This window comes from Falco naumanni, chromosome 2 (assembly GCF_017639655.2).
Source record: "Falco naumanni isolate bFalNau1 chromosome 2, bFalNau1.pat, whole genome shotgun sequence".
Taxonomy (NCBI): Eukaryota; Metazoa; Chordata; class Aves; order Falconiformes; family Falconidae; genus Falco; species Falco naumanni.
In genome coordinates, this window is record NC_054055.1 from 15,272,768 (window position 1) to 15,290,579 (window position 17,812).

Genomic DNA, 17,812 nt, shown 5'->3' on the forward strand with positions numbered 1-17,812 from the left:
ACAGCAGAACCCTTGGGATTCACAATACCTGTGGCCATCAGACTACAAGGAGCAGTTCTGTCTGTATTGGAAGATGAGCAAGCAGAGGCTCTGTTGACTAGAATTCTTGGATAAATTCCTACCAGGGCTAGTCTGTTCCTCCCTGGGAATAAGCGGACCTTTATAGAGAGAAAGCTTTGAAAACATTGCTACAGCCAGTCGTTTCTTCCTTATGAAAGTTGTAGGCTGCATACATTACTCTGTTTGTTTTATTGCAGTAGAAATTAGTAAAGCTGTGTGAATCTTTTGTGCCCAATGCCAGATCAGCACTTCATGGTCTCTTACTAGAGAGGCCATTGCTGCCCAAGGAGCTTAGTCTACACAGGCAAGATCTGGAAGGGAACAGACATGCATGCCAATATCTTAACCTGTTCAGCTGCCCAGGTGCAGTGCTGAGATTCAGCAGTTGCTGCTTAGAAAAGTCTTAAGAACCAGTTTTCTCAGTTTCATATTATGAGCAGCAATGCCCTTCCTGCTGATGAAAGCACAGTATTTACCTAAAAAGTCATTCCTTAGCTGTTTGATGAACCTTCTACCTTCAGGTATTAAACCTTCCTCCTGGACATTCGGCAAAATTCACTGTACTGGGCGTTCCCTCTTGTGGGAATTATTCAGGTGCTACAGTCTTTTTCTCTGAAGGTCATGATTTCTACCCCGAATATGTTTTTCCTGTACACGTCTGTTCATCCTTTACTGCTGCAGAACAGAAAAGCGAAAGTTTCCAGGCTGTGGACATTTATATGTAGGATGGTTGTGCCCATGCATTAGAGCCGTGACTTGGGCCCCACCAGATCAGGCACCCTGGAACGTAGACACCGTCCTCTCCCTGCTGAGACTTTTTGGGATAGAGATCTGACCCTGTATGCTGACCCTTACGTCTTTACCCAGCCATGCTGGTGCACTCACCTAGGTGGCCTTGGACACTGGGTTATTAACTCAAGAGGGGAGCCAGCAGCGCGGTGCAGCAAGGAACCACCAGGGAAGGAAGGCCGACAGTGGCAGCAGCTCAAGGCCCTAAGGATGAGTTTATGGCTCAGTATAAGTTCATTTTGTGTCCCACTGGTGGAAACCCTTGTGTAGGAATATTGGATTCCTCAGAGAACACTGTTGGAGCATATCGCAGCCTGCTGCAGTAGTTTGTTCAGTCTGTGTCTGTATGTGTATGGAGATCCATGCGCACACGTGTGTATGTGCATATATACACACACAATGTGTGGTGCCTCAGTAGTTTGTACCTAAATTACACAAAAACAATGTTTTAATTCCGTGTTTACGTGTCTCTTTCTAAATATCTGTGAAGGCCCTCTTGGGTGACACTTTAATTTTTGTACAATGAGCAGTCTGGTTGTATGAAGTAATAAACATACATGTAGTCTGTTCGTCTCACTCAAGCTGGGATGTGAATGCTTTGCTGGTAGCTGTTTCCAAAGGCTGCCATACAACGCAGGTCTTCTTTCAGCATGTCACGGTGGTGTTGGACTCGCCAAAGCCCTGGATGGAGAGCAGATAAAGCAGAGTCTGGTTTTTTTGGATAACGCTGTCAGCAATACTTTTCCTTCTTAAATTGGCCTTTCATTGCCACAAGCTATAAAACGGAGAATGCTCCAATGCCCAGCACATGGAAGGAGGGTGGGGGAGAGGAGAGCTGAGGCCCCAGCAGATGTTCAGTGTTAGCACCTGATTCAGACCTCACAGAGCCAGGCAGGCTTTTTTATTGCTTGCCTCTGGCCTGGAAGTATAATCAGGCTCCAGAGAAGCCATATCATCAGCTGCCTACTCACCAGAAGACTTTCAAAAGCAAAACTTATGTTAGGAAAGAGCTTTCGAACTTGGAAATAGACTTCGAATCTCCTAGGACTGAGTTGATTATTTGAATTTTCTCACTCACTTCCTTATGAGAGAATGTGTAGTTTCCAGGGCTTCATAATGCCTCAGACATGAAAGAGCAAGCAAGGGAAATTGCTGATGAGGGGATTCTGGGAGAGGTCAAGTCTTTGCATAGAAAGTTCAGCTCACCCCAGTTCAAAAGAGCCTGTGAAACAGGAAAGGTGTTCTGATCATGGTAAAGATGAAAGAGCTTGTGTGCTCTAAAGAAGTCCTCCATCGAGTGAGCAACGACTTGGCTGTACAATCCAGGCACAAGGAGGTGGAAGGAGTGAAGGAAATAGTGACTTTCTGGGGGGTCTGTTTTTGGAAGAAGCCACCCTGAATCAGATAGTGGACTGAGATATTTTTTTTCTGGATCTGCGGTGGTACGTGATGAACTTGCAGGTGACACTGTGCTGCTGGGGAGGGCCAGAGCAACACGCTGGTGTAAAGCTGGTGTCAGCACCATGGCAGTAGCCAAGGCTGGCTCTGTGATTTGCCCACCAAACAGCACTGGAGGTGCAAGCTGCAGCCAGGCTGGGCAGGAGGAGTCTCAGTAGCCCTCTGATGGAATAAAACAGACCACAGAAAGCCACCCAAGCTGGTGATAGCAAAGGCAGAGGAATGCTGCTGTTCAGAGCATGTGGCACATAGTCTTTTCCTGCTCACGGTAAAAGTTTCGTGAGAGCACTGTGCGAAACCTTGGCTGTGGCTGCCTCAATTACCTGTTTCAGAGCCTGACTTCCACACAAACCTCAGAGCTGCAGCAGCAGGTGATGTTCCTGCCTCCACTGCACGGGGGCATTTGACCCTCTCTGCTTTCCAAGCCCGCCTGGTTTTGTATGCTGGTTGTGACCTGCTCTTCTGACCCACTTACCACACACAGAGTTGTTCAGTCCCTCTAATGCAGGAGCTCCGTTTGTGCAATACAGAGCTGTCTTTGGATCAGCTAAAGCACCATGCTCCTACACATCTGCACCTAGGTGTCTCAGAAGGATCCAGGTAATTTTCCTCTTCTTTCAAAGGCCCCAACTAGTATTAAAAGCATATGGGATGAGACGTATTGGCTAGCCTAGTTGCCCAGTGCAAGAACACTTACCTCAACAGCCAAGGAAGTGCCACGAAGAAAGTGCTGGCTTTGTTATGAAGAGGCAAAGTGTGGGGATGTTCCTATTCCTACTGCACGGACAGAGTTAGGGTCATATTGTTTCCAAGCTCTATTTTCTGCCTTTTGTGTATTTGTGACTTTGTTGTAGTAGGAACATTTTTCTTGGAATTGGAGGGAAAACATGGGGGTTTGTTCAGTGTCAGGATTAGGGTTTTGAGGATCCCATGATCTGGTTGGTACATGAGGCTGCTGAGCCCATTCCCAGCACGCTTACTTCTGGGGGAAGGCATTATGCATCCTGCTCGGCTGTCTGGCTTTACAGTAAGCAGTGTAACTTTGTGCAAAGTCACTTAAATAGAATATTAGTTTGGCAAAGAGAGACATTCTTACTGCCAGTTTACAACTGTGTTGCTCCTATTTGTGAGCAGTCCCTTGGGTAATTTGTTCAACTGATGTGAAAGAGACTGTCTTAGAAGTAAGAATTTTTTGAACGTGACTTTGGAGAGCAAGAAAGGTAGAAAAATATTTACCTAGAGGAAGATACCTGAGTACCCAAGATGTTAAGAGCTGAAATTTCTTCTTTTTGTGGCTTTCCTTTTGTCTAGCACTTATAGCAGTTATACTGCTGGGTTGCACTTTCTGGTTCCAATTTGTTTTGAAATAATTACCATTGTTTATCCATCTCTCAGACAGCCTTTGCAGATGAATTTGTTCCACAGAGCCCTCTTTTGCTTAGCGGTTGGTGTTCTTGCACAGCGTGTTGTGTGACATCTAATTGAACAGGCTGATGGCATGAGATCTTCCTTGTGAAGTAAAGGTCACCCAAATGGTGAAGGTGAGAGAAGCTGCACTGAATACCAATTGGACTGGTGGTAACAGAAACCATAGCAACTCTGCACAAGATTTATAAATATAACTGAGAAGAAAAAGGGAATAACCTTAAGGAGCTGCTGACAACACTGCAATATGCATGTTGATAAAAACGGTGGTCTTTGCGTATTTGCCAGTGAGGACAACATATGTAAGAGGGTGGAAGTGGCTTGGTGAACAAAGGGAGCCAGCTGCAGGCACCGCCTGCAGGTTTCAGCACCCAGCCTTGCTGCTTAAAAACATGCCAATCTGCAGGGCCAGTTTGTTATGACCCCTACAAAAACTGCCTTTTAAGTAATCAAATTTGACTTCCTAATAGCTTGCTTCCCATCTTGAAGTGTTTTCAAACTTTGGGATGTGCTGGGACTGGAGTTTTTTTGGAGGACTAGAAGAATAAGGAGGTGTTTAATAGTGACGTGTTTCTGTAGGGTCCTGGGGCTTTGTTGTGCTGGGTGCCTTTCAGGTGCACCAGAAGAGATGCTGCAAATGCTTACGAATAGTTGAGGTGGTAGAAGAATGAGGAGAGAAGTGGAAGTGAAGTCACTCACCCAAGGTCCTGGGACCTGTGCAGGAGACAAAACTGCCCTCTGACTCCCAGTTCCTGATTCTAAAGCATACAGCAGTGTTTTTCAGTTGCTTTTGATTTGCAGCCTCCTAGCATTTTTTTTGTACTGAGGCCAAAGATGCCTGTATTGTGAATTAAACACAGCAACTTTTTTTTAAAAATAACTTCTGCAGGCCCTTAACAGGTGCTCCTGGGGGCTAAAGGTGGTCGTTTGAAAAGCACTGGCCCATGTCATCCTAAACTTGCCTGAATTCCTTATGGAAAGGAGTCTATAATGGATGCTGTTGATTTTATTTTCTTCTTGTTAGTTTGCTCAGAAAGATGAAGCTCCGTGAATGTGAGGTGCTTCTGGGGAGTTTATTTACAGTGGGTTTTTTTCTGTGCAGATTAGCATTTCATCAGCATATGGCACAGCCATTTCAAATAAATATTTGGCTTTTCTTAATTTATGCCTATGTAGAAAGGTCCCTGAGTATGCATATCTATCCCTCTGTTGTATCTAATCAGACATTTCTACCATGGTGCTGGGGGACCGGGCTCCTTCTCCCTCACCGTGGAGCTGAGAGCTGTGATCCACGGAGTCCTCCCGCGCGGGACGAATCCACCTGCCTTGCCTCTGGGAGAGCAGGGTGGGTGGCAGCCCCTCCGCTGGCAGGGCTGCCAGCAGCACACCGGTGGCACTGCTGGGTCAGCCTCCTTCTCTAAATCCTGGGAATTTATATTTATTTAAACTGGGAACCTGCCCAGTTTGAGCAAACACTTGGCACCCCATCCACGCTCACCTCCTTCACCTGCCAAGGCAGCTGTGCTTTTGCAAGATAGAACCCCCAGCGAAGGCTGCGATGGCATGCTGGGCTGCATCCAGTGCCCCCAGGCCCAGGCAAGGGAAATCAGTGGTGAGGAGAGGGAAGTGCACTCCCCCAGGTATCCAGTATGGGTGTGGATGCGAGAAGAGCAGTAGACTTACTTTAAAACAAAGGAACAAATGAAGAACTAAACAGTTTTAAGATGGAATGGGGCCTGCCGCAGCCAGTGACCCAGGAGGCCTTTTCCAGCTCTGTGGCATATCCAGATGTTTTGTGTTCTCACAGATGATTTGGAAACTTTCTACTAGTTTCCAATCTAAATAAGTTCACACTTGATTTGTATTCATCTATTCTTGTGCTAATGTCATTTCTAACAAATAGTCCTTACTCCTTGATATTTATCCTACATCCCTGAATGTATTTATAAGATCATCATATACAGCAACACCTTGTGCTTTGTTAGACTACACAGGCTCCTTTGGTCTCTTTTATAAGACAGATCCTCTTCAGCAACCTTTCTTTCCACCTAAGCCTGTTTGTTTGTTGTTGTTTTAACACAGCTCCCTAGAAGTGTACATGATGGGTCCATAAGCTGCATACAGCAAGCTACCAAGTAAGGCAAGGGGAAAAAAAAAATTGCCATCCATGGTACGTTGCTGTAATCAAGCAAATAAATGGAATATTTGGTTGTATGACGTACAGGAGGGCAGAAGGCTTAGATATATTGTTATCGCACAGCAACTAGGGCTCATTGGGTAGCTGAGATGATGATAGGCAGTGGGATACACACAGGGAAGCAGGCAAAGATGCAGGACATCTCCACGTGATGGCAAGAGAAAAGATTTGGCTGTTCTGTTCACAGGAGATGAAGGTAGGTGCACCCCCACGATTAGAGACCACAGCATTTCTGGGGATGTTTGGATAGTGCTCAAAGGGGAAGAAGAGATCTGGGACCAGCTAACAAGCTTCAGGGGTAGTACGGCCACCAGTAACCAGGGATGAATGTGAATGTGGAGTGCCAGGATAGATCATGTCTACCTTCTGCCAGTCTCCCTGTCTCTGCCTTTCTCCTGTGTATGCACAGGGCCCAGCCAGGCCTGGGTTATCCTGGGGCTTGCACTCAGGTCCCCACTGCCACGAGTACCCAGTTGTTCTGTGCAGGACCCTGCTGGTACATGGTTCTCCAGGGCATGTTCCTTCCTCTTGAACTGTCCAGAAGCAAAGCCAAACTGCAGCCTCCCAAAGGGAGCCATTAAGCGTTTGGCACCAGAAACCCTATTATGTGAAAAATGAACCCACTTAGATTGAGTCCGTTCAGCAGATTCCCTTCATATCTGGTGGTGGTTGTTACAGCCAAGGTGGGAGTAAAGCAGGATCTGCCAGGGGACTGTAGAGGAATGAAGCTGGGTTAATTGATAATATACAGCTGCGGGCTGGCTTCAGGGGCGGTGGGTTGGCTGACAGAGACAAGGTGCAGCTGTGGCTGGTTAAGGTAAGAGGTTGTGCAGCTGAGGAAGAGAGAGCAGCCGAGGAAGAGAGGAGGATGAAGCAAGGAGAGAGAGGAATGCACACCCTGGATGAGGTGAGATGAGCAGAAGGCAGCAGAGGGACTGTATGAAGAGCATGCTGGTGTGAGATGGTAAAAGACCTTGTTGCAGCTTGATAGTTTTTGTGCTGTGACAGGAGACAGCAGAGGGGATTCTTTCTTCAGCAGCAGAGGGGAAGGCACGAGAAATCTGGGAGTTATCAGGGGCCTGAAGAAGGCTGAACATCCAGAGCTCAGGCTGTTGTACAGATGCTTCCCATCATAATTTCTGCAGCACCTTTCCCTCAGACCACAGCATCCCTCAGGTCCCGAAACAAAGTCATCTTTCCTTCAGACCGCTGCTGCCTGGCAGTTGCCAGTGGATCTGCTGTGCAGGCAGGCTGGGCGGTGGGAAGGGTGGGATACAGCCCGGCTTCCACTGTGTGTCTGGGTGATCCTGAAATGTGTAACGTGGGCATGGTCCAGCCGGGGTCAGCAGGCGACTTTCTGACAATACCCTGCAGTGCAATGACCGGGCTAGGAGAGGTGGTAAGAGGTGGACACTGCCCATGTCTGCTCCTTCCTTAGCTTATGGACAAATCTGAGCCTCAGGAGGGTAGGACAAGGGAGAAGAGGGTGTTGGGAAGAGTTGTTTCTTTGCACTGGCCTTTATTTTACACATCTGTCCTGCCTGGCTTCTTCTGGTTGCCTGTGGGGCTGGGAAGCCTTTTTTCCCGCTTTGATATATAATTTTTGGTTCCTTCCTCTCAAGCTGTGGAGTTTTGGCAGGATATAGGCAGGCTGCGCTTGTGCTCCAACCAGCATAAAAATAACTTGGGTTCTCATGTCATCTTGTTCACTCTGGCGAAGGGGATGGAGATGCGGGAGAGGAGGTGTCAAGCGGTGCACTTGAGGTGATGCAAGGGAACAGCCGGGTCTCTGCATCCTTCAGGACAGGGTTAAGGTCATTTCCAGCTAGTTCTACCCTCCACCCTGCTGAGGGCACTCCTGGAGAAGGTGATCGTTACTTACACCAAATGCACTAAAAGGGGGATGATGAGTGTGCTCTGACTGTGGTCTGTGCTCTGGGACAACAGATTCATAGTTTATATGGCTCTGGTGGTTAAGTCGTGGTTTCTCATAGCTGGTGAGTTTCGCTAGCAATGCGGTAAAACCAACTCCCTAGATCTGGGTTGCAGAAGGACTCGCATGCCCTCACCTTCTGCTTGGACAGATGCTTGTGCTCTGCAGCTGGGGTAAGGTAATTCACCCCAGAAATCCCCTTGATGCTTCAGAGGACTGGTTGCCCCCTTGTCTCTTAGTGCAGCACGCTAGATTTTCATCTTTTTATGAGAGGTTTGAAGCCGATTCAGAAGACTGCTCAAAACATGTCTATTGCCAGGCTGCCCACTTCCACCCATCTTCCCCTGGCAAGGCAAACCCATCCCTGAAGGAGATGTGGAATCTTTCCTTCTGTATGCTGGTGATCTTCTGGTCCTGCCCAGTAAAACGGTCCTACCTGTAAAACATGTGTACAGCCCTGGCCCAAGCTGCTGGCCCAGTGGGCTGCGTGGGAGCCCTCATGCTGTGCTAGATTGAGGTGTTTGCAGAGTAAGAAGTTGTGATCTTTTCTGAGCTAACACCAGAGGGAAGTGTCCTGCAGCAAACCCGCTGGGTTCCTCCCCATACATGAAGAATTTGAGCCTTTTGGCTTCCCCCCCAACCCTGTTCAGTGAGTCCAAGATGGAAATTAAAGCTGGCCACCAGCTGGGACAGCAGAGCCACCAAGTGAGCTGCTGGGAATCAAATAATGCCGCTTGGTCTACAGACTGATTCTTTTCTTAAGGCTCATTATTTGTATTTTTCTAGGTCCACTCTTCTAGCTCTCCATGAAGCCTTGAACACCAGGGTTGTCACCCACGAGAACAATCCCTGTGCCAAAGGCACGGCATAGAAGGGGAGGAATTAGCTGAACGTGGCAGGGGGCTGCAGCGGGAGCCCCTGCCGAGGAGTGCGTTTGCCGTGTCGCTCAAGCCCATGCCGCGGATGATGGGGCCAAGAGCCCGTTGCCCGCTGTACGGCGCGGGAGCTGTGCCTGCTCCTTGCCGCACGGGACATGCTTCGGGGAGAAAGGGCAGCACAAAGGAAATGCTGCCGCTGCCAGGTGATGGGCGGTTGGAGGCTTGAGGTGGATGACACAATGTCATTTGCGGGGGATCAAAAATCTTCAGACTCTCCTCCTGGATGACAGGCTCCTTGCCAGGCTGCCTGCTCCCACCCATCTGCCCTGCAGTGGGAGAAGGAACAAACCCACCGACCTCACTCTTCTCAAGGGAGGGGGCCAGGAAAACTGATCTTCCTGTGGGCACAGCATCTCCTCAGAGACCTGTGGGAGATGAGTGGCCTGGCTGTGCAAGGTGCTGGGCAGGCGTACAGAGAATGACCACTCCAGCCTGAACGAGAAACCTGGGACACCAGTGAGACAAGCCAGGATGGGCAAAGGAAGAGGCAAGGGCAGTGACTGGGAGTTCTACCGTGGATGTGGCCAGGGTGTACCGATGGCTTGTTGCTGTCCCTGATGCTTGCTAGCAGATCTGTGCTATGGATGGTGTCCTCCAAGAGGCTGAGATCAAACACAGCCTTTGCTGAAGGAAACCATCCAGACCACTGCCGTGGGATAGTTTGTTGCTTGGCCAGGCAGCTCCTGGAGCCAGCCGGGGCATGGGCAGCTGCGCAGGGCTTTGCCTACTCTTGATGAAGATGAGGCTGGGACCATTTCCATTTGCTCCCAGAAAAACACAGCAATATATCTCCTGGCTTGGCTTCTTGAAGGATTCCTGCTCCCACCAGGATTTTCCAGCTGCTGTTATATGGCACAAAGCTGGACCACCTGTGTGTCCAGAAAGCTCTGATTTTCAGTTTTTCCTTGAGACAAATTAATTTTTTCCTCAAGAATGAGTTTAGCGCACTATGAAACAAATGTTTCAATATCTCCTCCGGTCTCTCAGGACTCATTATGAATTTCCATTTAAGCCTTGTTTTTTATTTAAGCCTGAGTTTTCCATGTAATTTTCCCGTCCAGAGAGGAATACACAGCTATTGAGCGTGCAGAACCCACTTGCTCAGCCAGCACAAATCCCTGGAATGGGGTTTTATACACGGTGTATGCGGAGCTTATTACCCCTTTGATTTAGGGTTCCTCATGATGTGATGCTCGCACTGGTAAATATTGAAATTTCTTAAGCTGTGCAGAGGCTGCAGAGCACAAGAGCTCAGCTGGAAGGGATTCGAAGTCCTGCTGAGCTCTGAATTCTTGAAGACCACTTGACTCCTACAGCCAACAGAAACCTTCTGAATGTAGCCATCTGCAGAAGTATGTCCTTAAGAGAGCAAGAAATCATCAGGGAAAGAAAGGGTTCAAACTGCTTTCAAGTTTCATAAGCACTTGAGGAAGTTTGAAGAGCTAGAATAGCTGAACATTTGCTTTGCATGCCCAGCAGTTTGTTTGTACATCTAGCAGCTATAGCTGGGGGCTGGATGCTGTTTCCAGCCTCGGGGCTGGGTTCAGGGCGTGCGGCTCTAGCTCAGAGCAGCTTTAGCTTTAAAGCAACTGCAAAAGTTTGTGTACAAACTGCTGACTGCAAATATCCACCACCAGAAAAACCAAGAGGAATGTGTATGCGCCAGGCTTGTTTAGAAACCACAAATGATTTACAAAGTGAGCTTAATTGGAAGTTTCTCTTTGTGGCTTTCTGACTTGTTATTTTTCTGATGCAGACGTATAGCAGCCATTTAAAAGGTCCATGTTTACTAACGAGGAGTTGCATAATTTGGGTTATATTTATTAACTGTACATGTGCAGGACAGGGAAATGACTTGAGCAGCAGCAAGAGTGCAGGGAAGGGTCTGAGTGTTGCAGGGCATCACCAGCTGGGCGTGAGGGACCGTCATCCTGCTCTTCAGGTGGAAGAAGGGCCTTTTGTCCTTGTCCCCCCGGCATCTGTCCCCAGTCCTGGCACTTCAGTTAAGAGAACACGGGTGATCTGAGGACCTCCACAGAAAGGCAGTAAGAAGTCAGTGGGGGAAGTTGTTCAGAATGAAGGTCACTACATTTTAAAGAATAAAACTTCAAGGGGATTTACCTTGATAGATTTTTTTTAAAATCTCCATTAAAAAAACACATACATATTTTAAAAACTATTTAAAAATCTAAAAAGGAAAATACACTACAAATTTGTAAAGAAGTAGAGGGTATACTGTTCTTGGGTGTCTACTCTGGATAAGGCAGAGGGAAACAGGCTCAAGTTAACATATGGGATATTCGTGATAAATATCAAGGGAAAGAATACAAACATCCTCACAGGAAAAACTGGAAGTATTGTGGAGACCCCATCCCAGCAAGGTGTGTCTGAACTACAAACTGTCTCCCATGAATGGCACTGGAGGAGCTGTTCTGCCTGTGAGCAGGGAAGAAGACAAAGTGATCCTCCAGATGTAGTCCTGATGAGCTCTGCCACAATTTAGGCTTTACAGCCTTCAACTCCTTCTCCTGTACGCTGAAGACATGAGTTTATAAGCTGCTTTGTGGAGCTTCTGCTGGCACCCACGAACAAAGGCAGTGGGAAAAGCTGTTTCGGGAGGCTGATGGCATTTTCTTACCAGGCTGAGTAAGCACCCCTGGTACGACTGCGCTGGCCGGAGCATCGCTGTGTGGAGATGCTGGGGCCAGCTGGAGTGCTGGCATTTTCCCTCCAGCTCAGCAGTCCTGTAGGTGTTCACACGGGATCAGCCTCACAGTATCCATCCTCACACCTCTGTGTGTCTTGAAAGCCCCAGTTCTCCCTCTCCAGCCTTAAAAGTGACCGCTTAGCTTACTAACAGTTTATTATTAAGTTAGGGGGTGGAGTTGCCCTGCCCCATCCAAGAACGTGATGGGCAACCAGAAGAAAGGGTGAATGAAATAAAAAATAGAATTTTGTTTCTGTGAAGCTGTATTCTGTCACCTCCCAGGTTGTATTCAGACAAGCTCACCTCAGTTTCCATCCCCCAGGAATCCCTGTCTCTATGCTGACATGCAGAATTAGAGTCCAAACTTGTCTCCAACACCTCAAGGAATGCAGTACCCATCACTCTGCAAATTTCTTCTGAGGGTTAACATCCTTACGGTTAAAACGTATGCCTCGTTTCTAATTGAGCTCAATGTGTTCTCTGGTGCCCATCACTGCCTATCTCTGTGCCTTTCTCAGAATAAAATTTAGTACCACCTTAGCATCCTGCATTTTCTCTCCACACATGTACTTATACACATCATCAAATCACTTCTCGGTTTTCTTTCTGACAAGTTACAGAGGCTGACCTCTAGAAGTCTCTCCCTGTAAGTGGTTTTCTTCAGCTCTCAAACCATTTTTTATGGCTCTTTTCTTCACCCGCTCCAATTTTTTGATGTCCTCTTTAAAATATGGCACCTCAGCAGGATGCAGTATTCTAGTGTCAATCTGACCAAGGACGTACAGAGATAAAATCGCCTTCTATTCCACTTCACAGTCCTGTTGCTTATACACAGAAGGACCAAATTAGCTCTTCCTGCTACAGTAGACAGAAAAATAGGTCCCACATTTAAGAACCAGAAGGCTAGATAGTGGTACTAAAAAGAGAAAAATGGAGCCAACATGAAAGCAGAATTACAAACCGAGACAGCATTAATAGCACAGTGTGATACTAGCCTGAATGCATTAGTTGAAATAAAATGCTGAGAAAACAGTTTCTTCCACTTCAGAGCCTATTGCAATGCTGTGAAGGCTCCGATGCAATGGATGGGCTGTGTGCCGGGGCGGGTGGGGGAGTGCAGGGGGAAGGGGGTGTTACTCCTATATTGCATGGCTGTGCTTGGGACACCCTTGCTCAACCGTGCCACCAGGCTCTGTGGAGGTGTGAGGCAACCTCTGGTCTTTCCTGGGGTCAGCCCACAGCTGGGTGCCGGTAGATCAGCCCTGCAAACAGTGTGGTGCTGTCAGGGCTCTGCATGCGTGAAGGCACCCCCAGCCCTTTAAGCTTCTCTGTCTTCTGCATGCAAAATCTTCCATGGACAGGAGGGTTTTTCCTAAATTCTCTAATTCCTGTGCCTGGTGATACTTGCTGGACACAGAGTCACTGTGTTATGTGCAGATACATTTTCAGTACACGACCTCAGCATAAGCCTCATCTTCCTATATTAGAGACAGTGACATGACCCTGACTGCTCAAAAATCTCTGAGGGATTCCCTGAGGCAGCTTAAGGGCAGCATGCCCTGTGCCCAGGAGTCGAGTTTCCTGGTCTTTGAAGGCTTTCAGTGAAATAGTTCCTCGGTCTCCTTCTTCCTCACTTCTTTATCTGTAAAACAGGCTTGACAGTTTTGGGCTGCTAAGATGCTCAGATCCCATCCTAATTTTTCTTGTCTAGGTGGCAGTTTGTGTTTTTGCAAACCCCGTTGCACTGCTTCTGCTCTCACGAGGGTGACAAGGTGTCTCCTTCCTTGCTAACCTGCTGGTGCAACGTTGGATTTTGACGTCTGGTGCTTGGATACTCCAGGAACCTGGACACTGAGGGCACCCTCAGTCCTGTGCTTGCTGCATGTGCTTCTCATTGGACCCAATGTAGGAGGTGTGCTTCCCTCAGGGGAGGAATGAAAGCCGGGGAAAGGAGCACTGGTGTAGAGGGACAAGTGTCAGGGGACTGATGGACTGGAGAGAGCGTGGTGGAGGGTCACCAAGACGGCTGGAGCACATGAAGTACTAGGAGATGGTGAGAGAGCTGAGCTTATTCAATTGTAGGAGGAGAAGGCGAAGGAGAGATCTAATTTTTGCCTACAACTACCCTATGGGAGGTAATAGGGAATTTGAAGCCAGACCCTTCTGGGAGGTGCATGGTAAAGGAATGAGAGACAGCACAGGAAATTCTGTTTTGATACAAGGCGTCAGGTTGGCACCATGAGAGTGGTCAAACACTGGCACAGGTTGCCCAGAGAGGTGGTAGTGTCTCTGCTCTTGGAGCTGTCCAAACTCATCACAGTCCTGATCAGCTTGCTGTAACTGGACCTACTTAGAGCTGGGCTGGTACCTGATGACCCCCAGAGGTCCCTTCCAACCGTTATTCTGTCATTCTCTGACACATTTGAAGTAAACTGTAAGGCGATGGCAGCACGGTGAGAGCAGTTGTGACCTCTTGAAATCCAGGCTATAAAGATGGCTTATTGGCATAGGAATAGGATAAAATCCCATTCTCCTGCAGCACCACTTTTATCAGAGAAAACAGCGTGATCTCAGCCCATCAAGCAGAATTTCACCTTGGACAAGGTCAATGCCCAAAGGAGCTGAAGAGGGCTGTGTGGTTGGTAGCTTTTTGTCCAGAGATGACCCAGATGCGCCACAAGCACCGCTGGGAGCTCTTGTAGAGGCAGCAGCTGCCCCAAGACCCTGTAGTCAGGCCTGGATACTGACACTCCATCTTTGTGACCTCTTGGCCTGTGATCCTAATTAACGCTCAGGTGAGAGCCTGGGTGAGAGGATGGGAGTCATCTCACCTCACTTCAGCTCTTGGAGGCAGGGCATCCAGCCCAGCTGGCTGGCTGTGCTCTCCCTGTCGTCAGTGGAAGGAGGTGTGCTCCCCTGGGATGATTTGGCTCGCCCTAAGGTGTGTCTAAGGTTGGCGAGTTGATAGTGTTGATGGTGGCATTTGGACTTCACTGTCTTTCTTTTATGCTACAGTGGGACTCTAACCAGATCAGAGGATCAGCCAGCTTAGACGTGGCCAATGGAAACAGCCCATTTTGGTGTTTGGCTACAGGTGTATCTTAAGAAGCTGCACGGCTCCACATCGCTGGGAAGGGACCAAATCCCTGTGAGTGCCAGGCTTAGCACCGACCCAATGTCTTGACTTCATGGGACCAGGAATTAGAGTTTTAGATGGCTAAAGCTAGGGAGGAAAGTCCCATTCCTGATGAAACGTGTCACTATCCTGAACTTCTGCTCTTTCAGAATCCTTTTTTTCATACTGGGGAGCTGAAGAGCTGTTCTCCCTTCTGGAAAAATGGTCACCTTTGGTGGAAAAGCAACATCTCAGTTTGTTTTCCACTGGCCAAGCTACCGAAGGCATCCATGTTTCTCATTCTCTCCCCATTTCTTCTTCCATTTCCCAATTCCAGACACCTCCCCAAACTCTCACATCTCTCCACAATAGTATTCATCATTTCGTTTGCTGACCCTACCTCCCGTGCTAGCAGAGGTTCCTTCTCCCTCTCCAAGCACAGCCACCACATTACATACTCCAGAGACAGCCTCAAGAGACGGCAGAAAGGCTTTCCCTGCTATTCAAAGAGAGGAGAGCATACTGCTACTTCCTTCTCAAGGGCAACCTGTGTTTTGGTCAACAAAACAGCTAGTCTGGCCTATCAGTGCGATAAGACAGAGAATAAAACCAATAATATTGGGCTACTTCTACGTGCTCTGTCAGCACAAACTTGACAGGTAAGTTTTGCATCTGTGGAAATCAAAACAATGCTTTGGAGGGTACCTGCAAGTGTACAGACAAACCACCGTGCAGGAGTGGTGGTTCCCAGGGAAGGAGCTGTCTCCCTCAGTACTCCTAGCAAAGCAGCAATGCTGGTGACCCTGCCACCCAACACGCTTTAATTCTTGTAAAACGGCATTGTTGGAAAAGCAGACTTGAGCTTGTCCACAGGGTACGTAAAATGAAATGTTATAAACAGAAATCGTTTCACCGTTGCAAAGCTCTTCCTGGTTTTTAAATGTACAATTGTGCACTTTCAGCCCTGCCAAATATCGTGAAAAATGACAGCATTTCATCTCTTGTTCAGTTCTTCACAACTTCGTAGAAAGTCAGTCTTTAGTTTTCGGGTCATAGAGGTGGAGCCAGTGTCCTCTACCCATGAGACTGCTTGAAGGAGGACAGAGGTTTATTCATATAGTTCGGCTGCTAGGCTGTCTTCACCACGACCTCCCATTCCCCCATGCCTCCCCTGACTTGCTACTCAATAGCACTTCAGCTCTAGGGCTTCTGCTCCATATAGATCTCCTAACTGAGATGCAAGACTGGAGACCCGCATATATCACGCTCCAGACAGCAAACTGCCAGCCAGCTCTGTCAGCGGCGTGTCCATGGGTCTGGCAGCTCCTGAAGCCACAGGTCACATGGGGACCATTGATTGCCAGAGCCTGGGAACTGCTCTGGAGGCGGTGTCTGGAAAGTGGAGCCTAATGAGAAACCTCTCTTCTTGCTACCATAGAAACTGAACAGACTTAACAACTACTTGTTCCTTCTCTCATCTTCAACAGCTCAGCATCTGAAGTGACTTGACCTATGAAGGTATTTGCATTAAGTATCACCTGATAGCTGGAGAAATGGGATTGAAGGAAAAAAAATAAGAAGAGGAAGCTCCCAAAGCTGTTGTGAAAGCTGCTGGGCAAAGGGGAGGCTGCTGAGAAGTGGAGGCATTTGGGCTGACAAGCAAGGGAACAGAGAGGCCGAGAAGAGATTGTGGGCCAAGGGGAGTTCACTGTGGATGTGGAAGAAACCCAGCAGGGTGGCTCTGAGTTTTGCTGTGACCCAGCAAGATGCAAGACCACCAGAGCTGCAGCCTTCATGGACACACTGCTCCTGGACAAAATTTTCCATCCAGCACTCCATTTCTTTCTGATAGTTACACCAGTGTGAAGCTACATTCCCCAGAAAGCTGTAGTTGTTGCTGGAATCCCATCTCACGAAGAGTCACCAAGGGCCCTTGGTCCCCCTCACTCCAGCCAACCCCACCATTCTCGACACCTGCAAGATCAGGCCAGCCACAGCGAGGGAGGGATTTTGCAGTAAGCTGACAGCTTTCTGAGCTGAAATGTCCTCTGTCATTCAGCTCAACCGCCTGCTGCTTATACTGTCAGGAAAAAATTAAATATCTACATTAATTTTGTTTTTTAATGATTTCTGCCAATTAGCAAAGCGCATGATACAATGAAAGCCTGTCTGCTGATGCTTTTAAAGCTCTGAGACCTACAAAGGATCTGCAGAGACTGGCCAGAGACTGGAGCAAGTTTTATAAATTCACAGATGCAGGCAGGAACAGGCTCTGGCAGGCTCCTTGCTCCACAGGCAGGGAGAGCAGCCACGCTACAATTTAATTATTGAAGATAAAACCGTTGTGTAGAATAACTCAATGTGACATTAAGACACAGCGCTGTTGATGCCATTCAGATGCTTTTTACTGCTCCTGCCATCTCCCTGAGAGCACCCACTGCTGGCGCCACCACAGGTAATAGTTTTAGAGCGTTTTTACAAATATGTCTCACATTTTAACTAGCTTTGATCAACCTATGCAAAGAGTTAAGACGAGCAGATTGTGAAAAGCTAACAGTACGAGTAAGAACACCCCTTGAAACCTGGAAAACCATGGCAACGCCGGAGTTTCACCGTGCAGCACAAGACAGTCGCAAGCAAGCATCAGATGTGGCTTGTGCCTGAAGCATTTCCTTCTCCCATCGAACAGCTGCACAGAACACCCCAGCTAATACCGCGGGGTGGCTGTCATTTAGGGGTTGGCATCTCGGGGGTTGTTGAATGCATCCTGAAAATGCATGAACTTGTGTGTCCTTCGCACCATGCTCTCACGGCTGCGGTGCAAAGCCGCTATTGTGGTGGTTTCACGATCCAACTGCCCAGTGAAAAGCTGGAGGAGTTGAGGAGTCAGGGGAGAAGAGAACTGAAGTCTCCAAGGCCAGAAGGAATGATGACACTTCAATGGCTTTATTGTTGGCCATCTTGGCAAATATGACATTTCCTTCACTTCAGAGAAACCAGGTGAAATTTCTAGTATCAAAACTTTTCCAGCCAAACTCTGCTGATGCTGGCCTTGCTAGCTTCAAGGGCATGGAGCATGCATGAGGAGCATCTCTCCTGGTTATCAGTGCTTCCCACATGGCAGGTCACAGGCAATCAGCGAGGAGATCCTGTGTGTGTGGACACAGAGCCAATAACAACTTCCCAAGCA